Raw genomic sequence first — 12,660 nt, 5'->3', positions numbered from 1 at the left:
GGGCGGGGGCCAGTCCACTCTCTCCGGTGACTCTGAGGTAAGACAGACTTTGCATGCACGTGGACATTTAAGCAGATGTTCCAGGGTGTGGTACGCAGAACTTCTGACTCCCACAGGCAAGGTTGTGAACTGGCTTCTGGACTGGAGGCTTGTAAATACTTTGCACAGTTTGAACGATTGAAAAATCCAGAGATCAGTCACAGATAAGACTATTGGAGTTTAAAAACAGATTCTCAACCTTTGATGTGAGTGGATCTAAAGTCCAGGTTTGTCCTTGGTAATAAGAAGCTGTGGGCAGGAAGCAAAGGCTTAGCGATCACATCCCCCATTGCTTCTGACTCAGGAACTTCCCTAGGATCCACTTCAGAACCATTGTCTTCTTTGGAAATTTACGTGGTTTCAGTCTGTAATCCCTCGTCTCTGATCTTCTATCACCTCCCGACTTCCTTCATCCTCACTGTTCTTTCTCCATATCTTCTCCCTCCCTCCCTCCCTCCCTCCCTCCCTTTCTTCCTCCCTCCCTCCCTCCCTCCCTTTCTTCCTCCCTCCCTCCCTTCCTTTCTTCCTCCCTCCCTCTCTTCCTTCCCTTCCTCTCTTCCTCCCTCCCTCCCTTCCTTCCTTTCTTCCTCCCTCCCTCTCTTCCTTCCCTTCCTCTCTTCCTCCCTCCTTCCCTTCCTTCCCCCCCCCCTTGTGATAACTATTCTTGGTTATTGATTTGATTACTTCTGGGATCCAATAAAAATCAAGCACCTGGACATGCCTCTGAGAGACATCCCCCTCCACACACACCAATTGGATTCTTTGAGGTGGGAGGTTCCATCCTAAATCTGGGCCATACCTTCTGGTGATAGCCCACATAAAGAGCCTGGGAGAAGGAAGTTTTCCCCTTTGCCTTCCTGCCCTCACACTTGCTGGTAAGTGCACCTGCCCAGTTGCTGAGGCATTCCTTCACTGGTGTTAGAACCTACTCCTTCATGAATCCAATGAGGACTGAAAACTAGCAGCTTTCTAGGAATTCTCTGGGACTCCAGCACCTGTTTGGGACTGCTGAGTCATCCATTCTCCTGGACTGAACTGACATAGGTTTCTTGGCCTTTCTTGCAGGAGACAACAGTTGTTGTACTATCTTTACTTTAGCCTGTGTACAACTTCAATGAATCCCATACATATGTGCATGTGTGCATGTATACATGTATATTTATACATTTATGTATAAATATGTATGTATAGATTAGATGATGGATAGATAGGTAAGTAGGTAGATAGATAGATAGATAGATAGATAGATAGATAGATAGATAGATAGATTTCCTATCCGTTTCCTTTAGGGAACCCTGACTGATATACTCTCTTCCTTCATTCTCTCATTCTGGAGATGAAATCTAGGACCTCAGGTGTGCTAGGCTTTATCATGTACCAACATGCTCCTCCCCAGAACTTTTCATTATTCAGTTATGAAAGGTTTGCATAGATTTTTAGGAATGCATGTTTTGTTTTCTTAGTAAGCTTAGCCTTTAGCTTTAAGATTGCAAAGTTTAAAGGAGTCAGCAAATTTATAGTGGCTGATAAACTTTTACTTTCTGAATAAATTATTGAGCTGGGAGGAAACTGCAAATGCAATCCTTATTTTGTCCCTTACAGTAAAATACAGCCTTAGAACTATCAATCACAACCTTGGGAACCAACAGCTTTCCCGCCAACCCCTGGGCCATGCTGACCATCAGCATGACCCTGGCTTTCCCACATGCATCCAGTCACAGTGAGAGAAGGGGCCACTTCCAGGGCCCTTCCTGTACAAACAGTGACAATTCTAACTGCCAGTTACTTACTTAGTTAACACTGACAAGCATCTGGCCACTGTTCGAGCTGGCTTTAAGTGTCAACTTTACACAGCTTAGGGTCACCTGAGAAGGGAGTTTCAATTGAGGGGATACCCATACCAGATCTCTGTGGGGGATTGCCCTGATTGTTAATTGGTATAGGACAGCCCAGCCCACTATGAGCAGCACAATTCCTTGGGCAGGCGATCCTGGGGTGCATGAGGAAGTGAGCTAAGCATGAGCCTGTCTGTGAGTCATAGGTCAGTGTCTTCCATAGTTTCAGGTATACTTCCTTGACTATGAGTATGTTCCTAGGGGATAAAACAACTTGGTCATGACAGAACCTGAGTGAGAAACATGGAGGGGGAATAGCTGATTTATTCCCAGCTGAAAGGGATTCCCATAAGAACATGGGCCTAGCCCAGTCAACAGTACAGGTGTTCAGGCTCATTTGAGCTGTAGCATCTTTTTGTGGTTCTTTGCTTTCCTTCTCTGGGGCTAAAGCTTCAGTCACCTCAATTTCAAGTTGCAGGGGTTCACTTCTTACTGATGGCTGGAATTTACCCTGCTGGTTTGTCCTTACTGAGTCAAGCAGTGGGCACTTCTGCAATATTCCCCTTTGTGTAGTGTTCAGCCTGTTCTCACATGTGGACTAATGATGCCCTTCCCTAAGAGGATGGAGACTTCTTCCAGGGTCATGGGAAGGAGGGCCTCTTTGAGTCAAAGCTCTGAGCAGCATCTCTCCTTCTGGTCCACCTATTTCCTGTTGCGTCGAGGTTGTTTTCTCAGCTAGGTTTTATGTAAGGATTTACCTGCCTTTAAATTTCAATATTTAAAATGGAGTTCTATCTTGTGGTTCTTGTAATTTTATTCTCAAAGATGGCGATTTAATCTTTAGTCACCTACAAAAGGTCTGCAGGGAGGTTTCAGCTTGATCTTGGAGATAGCCAGAGCCCTGGAATCTGAAACATTGTGTGTAGACCATCTACACAGACATTGCTCCATCCTTTGTGGTGTACAGGGTCAGTCATAACACAGTGGGATTTCTCAGTCAATAATCATCAAGCATTAACTGAGCACCTACTTTGATAATATATAATAAATATCTTATAAAATAATCATTTTATCTTTATGATGGCCAGCAATTTAGGTAATTCTATTTTCCTTATGCAAAAAAAAAAAAAAATGATGGCCAAGTCTTAAAAACAAAACAGAACAAAACAAAGCAAAACAAAATCCAAGTAATTGATCAAAGAAGGCTGTCAGGCTTCTAGAGATCGACACACACAGTTCTTGGTGCACTCGTATGGCTGTGTGTCAGCTCAAGGGTCAGACTCCAGTTGTACGCTCCTGAGAGGTAAGGCAAGGAAATCTAAGGGGATGTCGGGAAAGTAATGAGTCCCTCACCAGGAGTCTTGGTCATGGTTAGTATCGCTTTGGTGAAATATTATGACCAAAAGCAGCTTGGGGAGGAAAGGGTTTCTTTGGCTTATATATCGCAAGTTGCAGTTCATTAAGAGAAGCCAAGGCAGCAACACAAACTGGGGCAGGAACCTGGTGACAAGACCTGATAGGGAGGCCATGGAGGGGTGCTGCTTAATGGCTTGCTCCTTATGGCTTACTCAACCCCCTTTCTTATTAAAGCAACTAGGACTATAAGCCCAGGGAGGGCACCACCCATAATGGGCTGGGCCCTGGCACATCAATTGTTAATCAAGAAAATTCCTTACAGCTTTGCCCACAGGCCTGTCTGATGGAGGCATTTTCTCAGTTGAGGTTCCCTCCTCTCAGGGGACTTTACTTTGTGTCAAGATGACATAAAACTAGGAGTCAGCTGAAACTTCATCTTAGAGACAAGAATTCTAGCACAATCAACAAAACTTGCCATGAAGTTTACCTATATAGAGATAAGATTATTTTTATATAGCAAGATTTCAAATAAAAAAATGTTAAAATTACAATGAATTGGCTTGAAGCCTGAACAAATATGATCCTCAAGTATGACTTATTCCTTTCTTGGATGTAAATCTGATTTTCTGGGACTCTTACAAACAAGATGATAGACTTTTGCTAACATAGGCATATCTTAACCTTCCATGAAACTCTTTTGAGATAGGATTTTACCTCATCAGCTACAGACCTGTTCAGTGTGGCACGGGGGCCTCTGCATGAGTTCATGTGGATTTCTTAGCCACTCTTTGAGTTATGAGCTCAACATCCATCCATATCATAGGTGTGTTTATGGTTAAAAACCGTAAAGAGTTTCTTTTCAGAAACCCCAACCCACCATGCCTGGATGTGTCTCATCGTTCCCCTAGTACCTACCTCTCTTTTAACCCTAGTGCTTACCTGTGTGTTAAAACCTCTTCTTAATAAACTCCTACTCTATTTCACAATGAGTTGTCCTGAACTTCTTTTCTGCAGTGGAGTGAAGAGTCTTGACTTCACCCTAGCACAGAGGTCTCTGGGCTGTTTGTTTGTTTGTTTAATAAACTGCTGCAGCCATGTCGTGTTTCTGACTCCTGCCCCACTGCTTCTGCAGAAAATTATGTCTTCCCAAACCAGTTTCAGTTTCATAACTTAGGTAGACTCATGGAAATGACTGAACCCAATTACGTTTACTGATGTGTTTATTGAGATCGAAGAACACACAGGAAAAAAACAAAAACAAAAACAAAAACAAAAAACAAAAACCACAGGCTAGAATAGGAGAAGGGAGGACCAGAGGTAAAGCCTTACTGCAGTCTGTGTGTGTGTATGTGTGTGTGTGTGTGTGTGTATGTGTGTTTCTCTTGGCTCGGAGCACTGCTAATATAGGAAATGTAGCTGAGTATCATCAAACAGATATACTGGGATTCCATGATGTAGGATGTAGGCATCTTTGGTTGAATCACAAGCTCCAACCCCTCTCTTTGTCACAGATGGAGCCAGCTCAAAGCCGCACTAATTAGCATGGCCAGCCCCCTCAGCCCCCACAGAGTTACCTCATTAGCATGGCCAGCCCCAATCCCTTAAAATAGCATGAACTAGTTTAAGGTGACACAAACAAAGTGCCAGGTGGATCCCAGAAAATAAATACCTGAATCAGCCCATCTCTGCTGGGATCCACAGATTATGTTACTCATTTTCTTACAGTTCATCTGATAGAGATAACACTGTGAGTCAACCCCTCACCTGGGCCCAGGTGGCAGCTGAAAGCTTAAGGCAGCCAGGTGCCTCTGCCTTCTTTGTTTCTCCTGAATCATTCTGCATGCAGGGAAGGGCGAATCTTCCCAGGATACAGGGCAGGCTGCATCCTCGGTGGGGAGCAGAAAGACACTTTAATGCCTACTGGACCATCTTGCTGGACCAGAACGGAGACACAGTGCATCAGTCATGGATGGGGCCACTCCTTGACCAAATATGCATACCACTTGCCCTCTGTTTAGACCTAAACTCATGCCAGTTCTTCCAAAGCCACCCTGGGGTCACTAGACCCTTGTAGTTTTTCCTCTTCCCTATGTGACCACAGTGAAACTTCTCCCCTACCCCCAGTTTTTACCATTCCTAGTTCCTTTAACTGGCAAGTCAGGTCAGCAGGGTGGCCAAGCCCAACTTGAGCCTGCCAGAACCCAGACTTTGTGAAGAACTTCACCCTCAGTACCTGACAAGCACCCAACAGGACTTAATGAAACGAAAGAACAAATTGGATGCATTTCCTCTCATACAGATACAGCAAAGCTCCCTGGTAATAACTCATCCATTCAAGATGAGACACTTGTCTTACGAGTGAACTGCTCAGAGTCCTGTGTTACCTTTGAAATCTGTCTTTCTGGAAATACATACATACATACATACATACATACATACATACATACACACATAAATAGGGCTGTTGAGGTGGCTCAGGAATAAAAGTGCTGTCATTAAGCCTGACAACCTGAGTTTGCTCCCTAGGGTATACAGACAGGAAGGAGAGACTCCAGCAACTTACACAAAAACACACTCGAGTGCACGTGCACCCGCAAACACACACACACACACACACACACACACCCACATGCACTGCCCATACATATATGCACATATATACACACACATACACATAAGCACACACACATACACACACATACACAAGCATACACATACAGGCACGCACACACACTCAATTAACATAATACAAATTATTTTTAAAAACCTTACTATTTCTATATTATATAATGATATGCATATATATTTTTTGCTACGGTTTCTCAGTCAGAAAAGAACTCTGTAACTAAAGATAGACTAACAAGAGGAAAAGAAGCAGAAGTGAATGAATGTGTGTGTTTTGCACACACATATCAGCCAGCCAGCACCTGAGATGATCCTGACACTGCAGGAAACCATTTCCACAAAGAGCAGTAACTTCAGAGAGCAGAGGCAACAGAAAAGAACCTTGAGTCTGTGGGGATAGCAGTTTGTATAAAGACAAACATAACAGATAAAAGCTATTCAGGTACTCAGGTATCACCTCCAGGCCTATCAGGGTTAAGTGATGTCCTCAGTACTTAAACTTTGTCCTCCCTGGTCCTGATTTTGGGATTTGGGAGGGGACATAGCACTAGCAGCCTTTGGATGAAGATGTAGAACTCTTAGCTCAGCCTGTGCCATGCCTGCTTGGATACTGCCATGCCTGCCTGGATACTGCCATGCCTGCCTGGATACTGCCATGCTCCCACCTTGATGATTATGGACTGAACCTCTGAACCTATAAGCCAGCCCCAATTAAATATTGTTTTTATAAGACTTGCTTTGCTCACAGAAGTAAAAACCCTAACTAAGACAGAGGCTGGTTTTATCTTTGCAGATCTGTGTCTGTAAGACTCTTAAGTGTGAGTGCATGCAAGCGTGCGTGCATGTGTGTGCATGTGTATATGAGAGAGATTGTGTCGTGTGTGTGTGTGAATTTGATCACACACATGCAGTGGGAGGAGGTATAGGGGAGTCCAGGAGAGAAGAAAGCTTTTAGCATTGAGAAACACTTTCAAACATACCAGCCTTTGCATTTGGCTTTGAAACAAAACTGCGATAATAAGTTAATTATTGGTGCTAGCTAAATCTCTAAGCTTAAAGCAGAAGCACACGTGTATTCTCCCTGCTGTCCACTGACCCTCAGCCCCATCTTTCTGACACAGATGCTAACAAAATGGACTCCAGGATGAGTCAAAATGCGTGGCTCATTTTAAAGTGCTGAATCTCACAAGGAGGAATGAATGCCCTTTGGGATGATGTATTGCTTGGAAATGTTCTGGCTGTAATATAATCACCTCAGGAAAACAGACAACTCTGAGTACATTCCCAGACTTCAGATAGCCACAGTTTTGAAGTCTGATTGGGTCCCAGTGATGTCACTTGTGACCTTGTACTTATGGCTGTACCTCGGCACGGTGCTATGCCATGCTATGCCATGCTGCTATTAACTCTGTTCACTTTACCCTGCAGTGAAAATCTAGAAACACAGATTTTACCCTGGTGTTAGGAAATATTCCTGAGCTAGTATCTCCTCAACGCATACCTCTCACTGTTCCAGTGACAGTTTAATCATTAGGACCATGATAAAACTCTTTGGTATTTCATTGACAAAAGACATTGACCTTAGAAATGTACACTCAGCATAAAATTTTCTATGCAAATAATAAAGGAAAAATAATCTGATTACAAAATGCTTTATCAATCCCCCAGATTGTTACTAATTGATATAGCCTTTAGATAGTTCTACCAAAGCCATTACAACATATTGATTGCCTTATGCAGTATGTGAGACAAAGTAGTAGAAAACTAATTCATATCAAAGATTCAAGACTTCTAAGGGAAGCCTCTCTCCTGGCCAGGAAGAGCTTGCTGAGTTTATTTATTTTTTAAATGTCTGTCTGTTTTGTCTCTGAATCCCAACATGCAAAGAAAAATTCTCCTTGGGATCAGCACATGTTTGTGGGTAAAGGCACAGACAATGGCTAGAGGCAGAAGGAAGGTTTCTCAGTGCGTGTCTGGAATCCTGCAGAATTATTTAAAAGGTTGCAATTAAAGACTATGGTTGGAGCCTTCATCAGAATCCAGCTCTTCTTCATTTGGATTATCACAAGAAGTAAAATCATTTCATCTTAATCTTATTCTGCATGAGTAGTCTCCAGTAAACTCGGATGAATTCCTGGAGGGTGGATGGAGCAGGATCCCTTCAATGTTGATGAACAGAATCAAGTCATGGTGCAGGGACCACTCCATAAAAGACACGCAATTCAGCACAAAAGGCACAGCATAAAAGACCATGGGTTCAGAACATGTTACTATTTCTATTACAATAGGAAGCTCATTCATATCAAATATTCAAAATTCCAAACACTTTCTGAGCATTGCCCAAATCTACATAAATGAAAACAAAGCCCCTCCATCATCCGTGAGACAATCAAAACCAAGCCCCCGACCAATCATCTGTGAGGTAACCACAAAGCTGAAGGCCCCATCAGGAGCTGCCGTGCTCCTTGGATGTTTCTGCCCTCTCACTGGTAAGATCAGCAAGATTCACAAATTCTGCTTCCAAGGCAAGATAAAATTTTTGTCACGTTCAGTGTGTCTAGATGCTCATCAGACCATGATAGCTCTGGTCCCGGGTGTTTCTGCTGTAGTGATTTTTCGCCCCATTATTATTTTTAAAGAATACACATTCTGTAACTAGGGTCTCTTTGTGACCACTGGCTGCCAGGGCCAATTATAATTTAAATAGAGCAGGCAAAGAGAATTTAAATTTGAACTAGCAACTAGCTGTCAGCTACACACAGTGCAACAGAGTCATCTGGGGTCCCAAGAAAGCACATTGACATTCAGGCATAGCCAGTCAGGATGAAGACAGGCTGAATTTAAAACAGCAGCGTGTGTGTATGTGTGTGTGTGTTCATGTTTGGTAGTCAGATAAATATGCTTCTAAATAAAATAATTAGAAAGGGATCAACGAAACAGAGTTATCCTAGACATGAGTCACACTTGAGATTTAAATATTCGAAGACCAAGAATGGATGCTTTTACCTTTTAGCGGCTGAGTCTTCAAAAGGAACAATACACTGTTTCTGAACAACAAAGTGGATGCTTTTGGTGTCTCAGTGGGAAAACCCCCTTCTGTTATTCAATGGGGTGATGAGCTTGGGTTTATCACGTGACTCTCAACCTGTCTCCTTTGTAGTGGAAACACTTGCTCTGCATAAGCCGTGCCTGTGCATGGGGACTCCAGTGACTCCAGACCCAGAGCTCCCTAAGGAAGAACAGTAGCTGCTGCAGAGGGAGGGGAAGGTCCTCAGAAGCAGGGTTCCCAGCAGGCCTTTCAGCATTTCCTGTGAGCTTTTCAGTAGGTTTAAGGAGAAAGGACATCTAGGAAGAGATAGCTGGTACATGGGAATCGCGGCTCTTTAGTCTCATTTGTAAAAGAATCTAAAAATAGACCCAAAAGGAAACTGGGAAGGGGCATCTTATTAGAGTGGGGTAAAGCCCAGCATCTGGGCAGGCATGCTGTAGATCTTGGAAACTTAGGGTGGCAGAGGTGGGGGGAACGGGGGAGAAGGGTAAAAGGAAGATAGCCATGCCCTTGAAGTGGTGCCCAAGAAAACAGGCACGTTCCGCAGCAGAGGTCACAGAGCAGCTGTATGGGGGGTGGGGGGTGGGACTGGGCTTCTGAGACCACTGAGAATCTGAAGTGTCAGGACAAGTCTGTTAGGACTGGGCTGGGATCTGAAGGAAGAAGGAAAGTTACGCAGGGTTAGGAGGGGGCTGAGAGCTACTGCCTCCACGGAGCCCCCCCCCCCCCCGGAGAACCGATAAACCCACAAGAGTAACTCTTAGGAGAGGGGCCAGTCATAGAGAACTTGGAGAAGTTCAGAATGTCATGTCCATACAGAGCCAGGGGTAGAATACATGTTTTGACCACAATAGCCCTGGTACGTTTATCTCTTCCTTTTCATACGGCATTTTTAAATCTGAAGGAAGGACAGAGCTCCTAGGTGAAAGCGTCCACCCCGAAACCTCTCTAGCTTCTGAACAAGAGGAAATCATAGACCGTGTGCTATGCGTGGAGAAGGGTGACTTAGCTAGGTTCTGGGGAGTGTAGTAACACTGACTGAAGTTGACAGAAGCCTCACTCCACAGGTGATAAGAGATGGCTTATTCTGAAACCAAATATGAATAACTATGGCCCAGAAAAAATGAATTAATTTTTGCCCCAATGACTTGTTCCACCATGGAAGAAGTCATGTGGATTTTATAGTCACAGAATAACATTCAAGTATAAACCAAAGCATTTACCAAATACCTTGCTGGGACAGCAGGAAGCTGAGTTGCAGCAAAGTGGGGAAATGGCTGCTTCTCTATCAGGTACACTAACAACATTCCTAGCTACTGGGTTGGTGGGAGCTAGGGGTCTGCTATATCAGTTTATCTCAAACTTTTTTTTTTTTTTTTTTTCGAGACAGGGTTTCTCTGTAAAGCCCTGGCTGTCCTGGAACTCCCTTTGTAGACCAGGCTGGTCTCGAACTCAGAAATCTGCCTGCCTCTGCCTCCCAAGTGCTGGGATTAAAGGCATGTGCCACCACGCCCAGCTTATTTCAAACATTTTTGATGCTAGAATTAATTACTGCATCCTTTTGTTTCCATTTACTTTTTATTTTTATTTTATTTACTTTTTATTGCATGTGTCTGTGCACCATGTGTATGCCTGGGGCTCATGGAGTTCAAAAGAGGGCATTGGATCCCCTCAAATGGAGTTATGGGGGGCTGTGGCTGACATGTGGGTGCTAGGACTTAAACCAGGTTCCTCTGCAAGAGCAACAAGTGCTCTTAACAGCTGAGCCATCTCTCCAGTATATTACTTCTATTTTCTTTTAGTATATGCATGTGCCATGTGTGTGTGTGTGTGTGTATCTGTGTATAGATGTTTGCATGTGTGTGGGCAGGACACACCCATGTGAGTGTTTGTGGGTATGTGTGCATGTGTGTATGGACACCTGAGTTTGGTATTGTGTGTCTTCTTCAATCACACTGCACCTTACACACTGGAGCAGAGTTTCTCACAGAATCTCTAGTTCTGGCTAACTAGTCTGGCTAGCAAGCTTGCTCTGGGAATGCCTTATCTCTGCCTGCCCAGTGCTGGGATTATATCATGTAAGCATTTTACCAGCTAAGCCTTCTCCCCATTCTGAGTCTATCTCTTGTAAACTCCCATTACATCTCAGGATGTAAACAGAGTGAAGACATCTTCCTCAGCACTGTGAGGAATTGTATCTATTCCGACCCCTGACAGTCTTTATCCCTATCTGAAATAGCAAGAGTGGAGTGTTTGCTCAGTCAGCTTTCTGGCCTGAGATCCTCTCAGAATCAGGAGGACTTCTCTATCCTGCATCCCAAACTATTCCAAAGTCTTCCTACAAAAAGTTCCAAAGCTCTAAGAACCTGCTAGGTCAATGGAGTCACGATGGCTGCTCCACTTCTTCTACATCATTTGCTGTCCTGTTAGTGTTGCTCTTCTGATCAAATATTTCACACAAACAACATAAGGAGGTGGGTTACGTACCTCAGCCTGTTATGAGGTAGCCACCAGAGAAGATTGCTCAGACATGGGTTCAACTCAATAGTAAGTCTTTACTAGCTGGTCAGTGACTACAGTGGGTATTCAGGACGGGAGTGCAGACCCAAGTTTTTCTCAGGGTGCACTTCTAAGCTCAAAATGCACATCCTGGGGTGACATACCTCAGTTATTAAGAACAGCTAGCCAGAAGCAGAACTACAGAAGCCAAAAAGCAAAGTTGGTACATGTAGGGACTTTCCCAGAACTATGACTTTGATGGATTCGATCTTTGTTCTCCTTTTGGCAGGTGGTGCTGCCTACATGCTGGCTTCCAAGATCGGAGTGGTACTTTCATCATAGAGTCAGTTGGAAGAGGTCTGTGAGCCTGTTACAAGCTCAGTTTCAGAGGCTTCAGTACACAGTCCTTGGTTCTATTGATTCAGAACCCACGGTGAGATAGAGAAATGTTACATCAGAAGACTGTGGCAGATATGACTTACTGCAGAGAGGCAGGACAGACAGACTGGGACTGGGCATGATCTTCAAAGGCATGACCCTCAGCACCTACTTCCTACAGCCAAGACTCACTTCATCAAGTATCCAGAGCCTTCCAAATTAGTACCAGCTATGACCAAGTATTCAGTACACAAGATCACGGAGGAGACACTTCGTATTCAAACAGTAAAAGGAGACTCATAACCCAAAGTTCAATTATAAATTAAAAACTTGAATGGAAGTAGAGTCATGGCTCATTGATACTGTGCTTTAGGCTCTTGTAGAAGACCACAGCATCCGTATCAGGCTCTCATAACTTGTAATTATAGTTCCATGGGAGTCACTGTCCTCTTCTGGGTTCAGTGAGCAATAAGCTCTCTCTCTCTCTCTCTCTCTCTCTCTCTCTCTCACACACACACACACACACACACACACACACTCACATACATGAGAAAATAGTTTTTTATAAAGAAAAGCTTAAGTACATATCCTAACATTATAATGTATTGTATTATATATTGCATTTAATGTGATAGATAATATCATAGTTGCAGATTCCAGAGCTTTTGAAAGGTTGTCTTCAGGGAGATACGTGTTAGACACACACATGCTGATTTACTCTTAAGTATCTTTCATGGCAATGAATTCCTTTGTGAGGCTGTTTATTGTGATTTCGTAACATTTCAGCATGAACGTCTGGGTTTAGCTGTGTTTGTGTTGTGGTATTTATAAACTATAATCTTTCTCCAATCATGAATAATGCTTTATTTCCCAAAAGTA

The sequence above is a fragment of the Mus caroli genome, unplaced genomic scaffold, assembly GCF_978045245.1.
Source record: "Mus caroli unplaced genomic scaffold, Mus_caroli_1 scaffold_3, whole genome shotgun sequence".
Taxonomy (NCBI): Eukaryota; Metazoa; Chordata; class Mammalia; order Rodentia; family Muridae; genus Mus; species Mus caroli.
Note: the sequence above shows the minus strand (reverse complement) of the source record.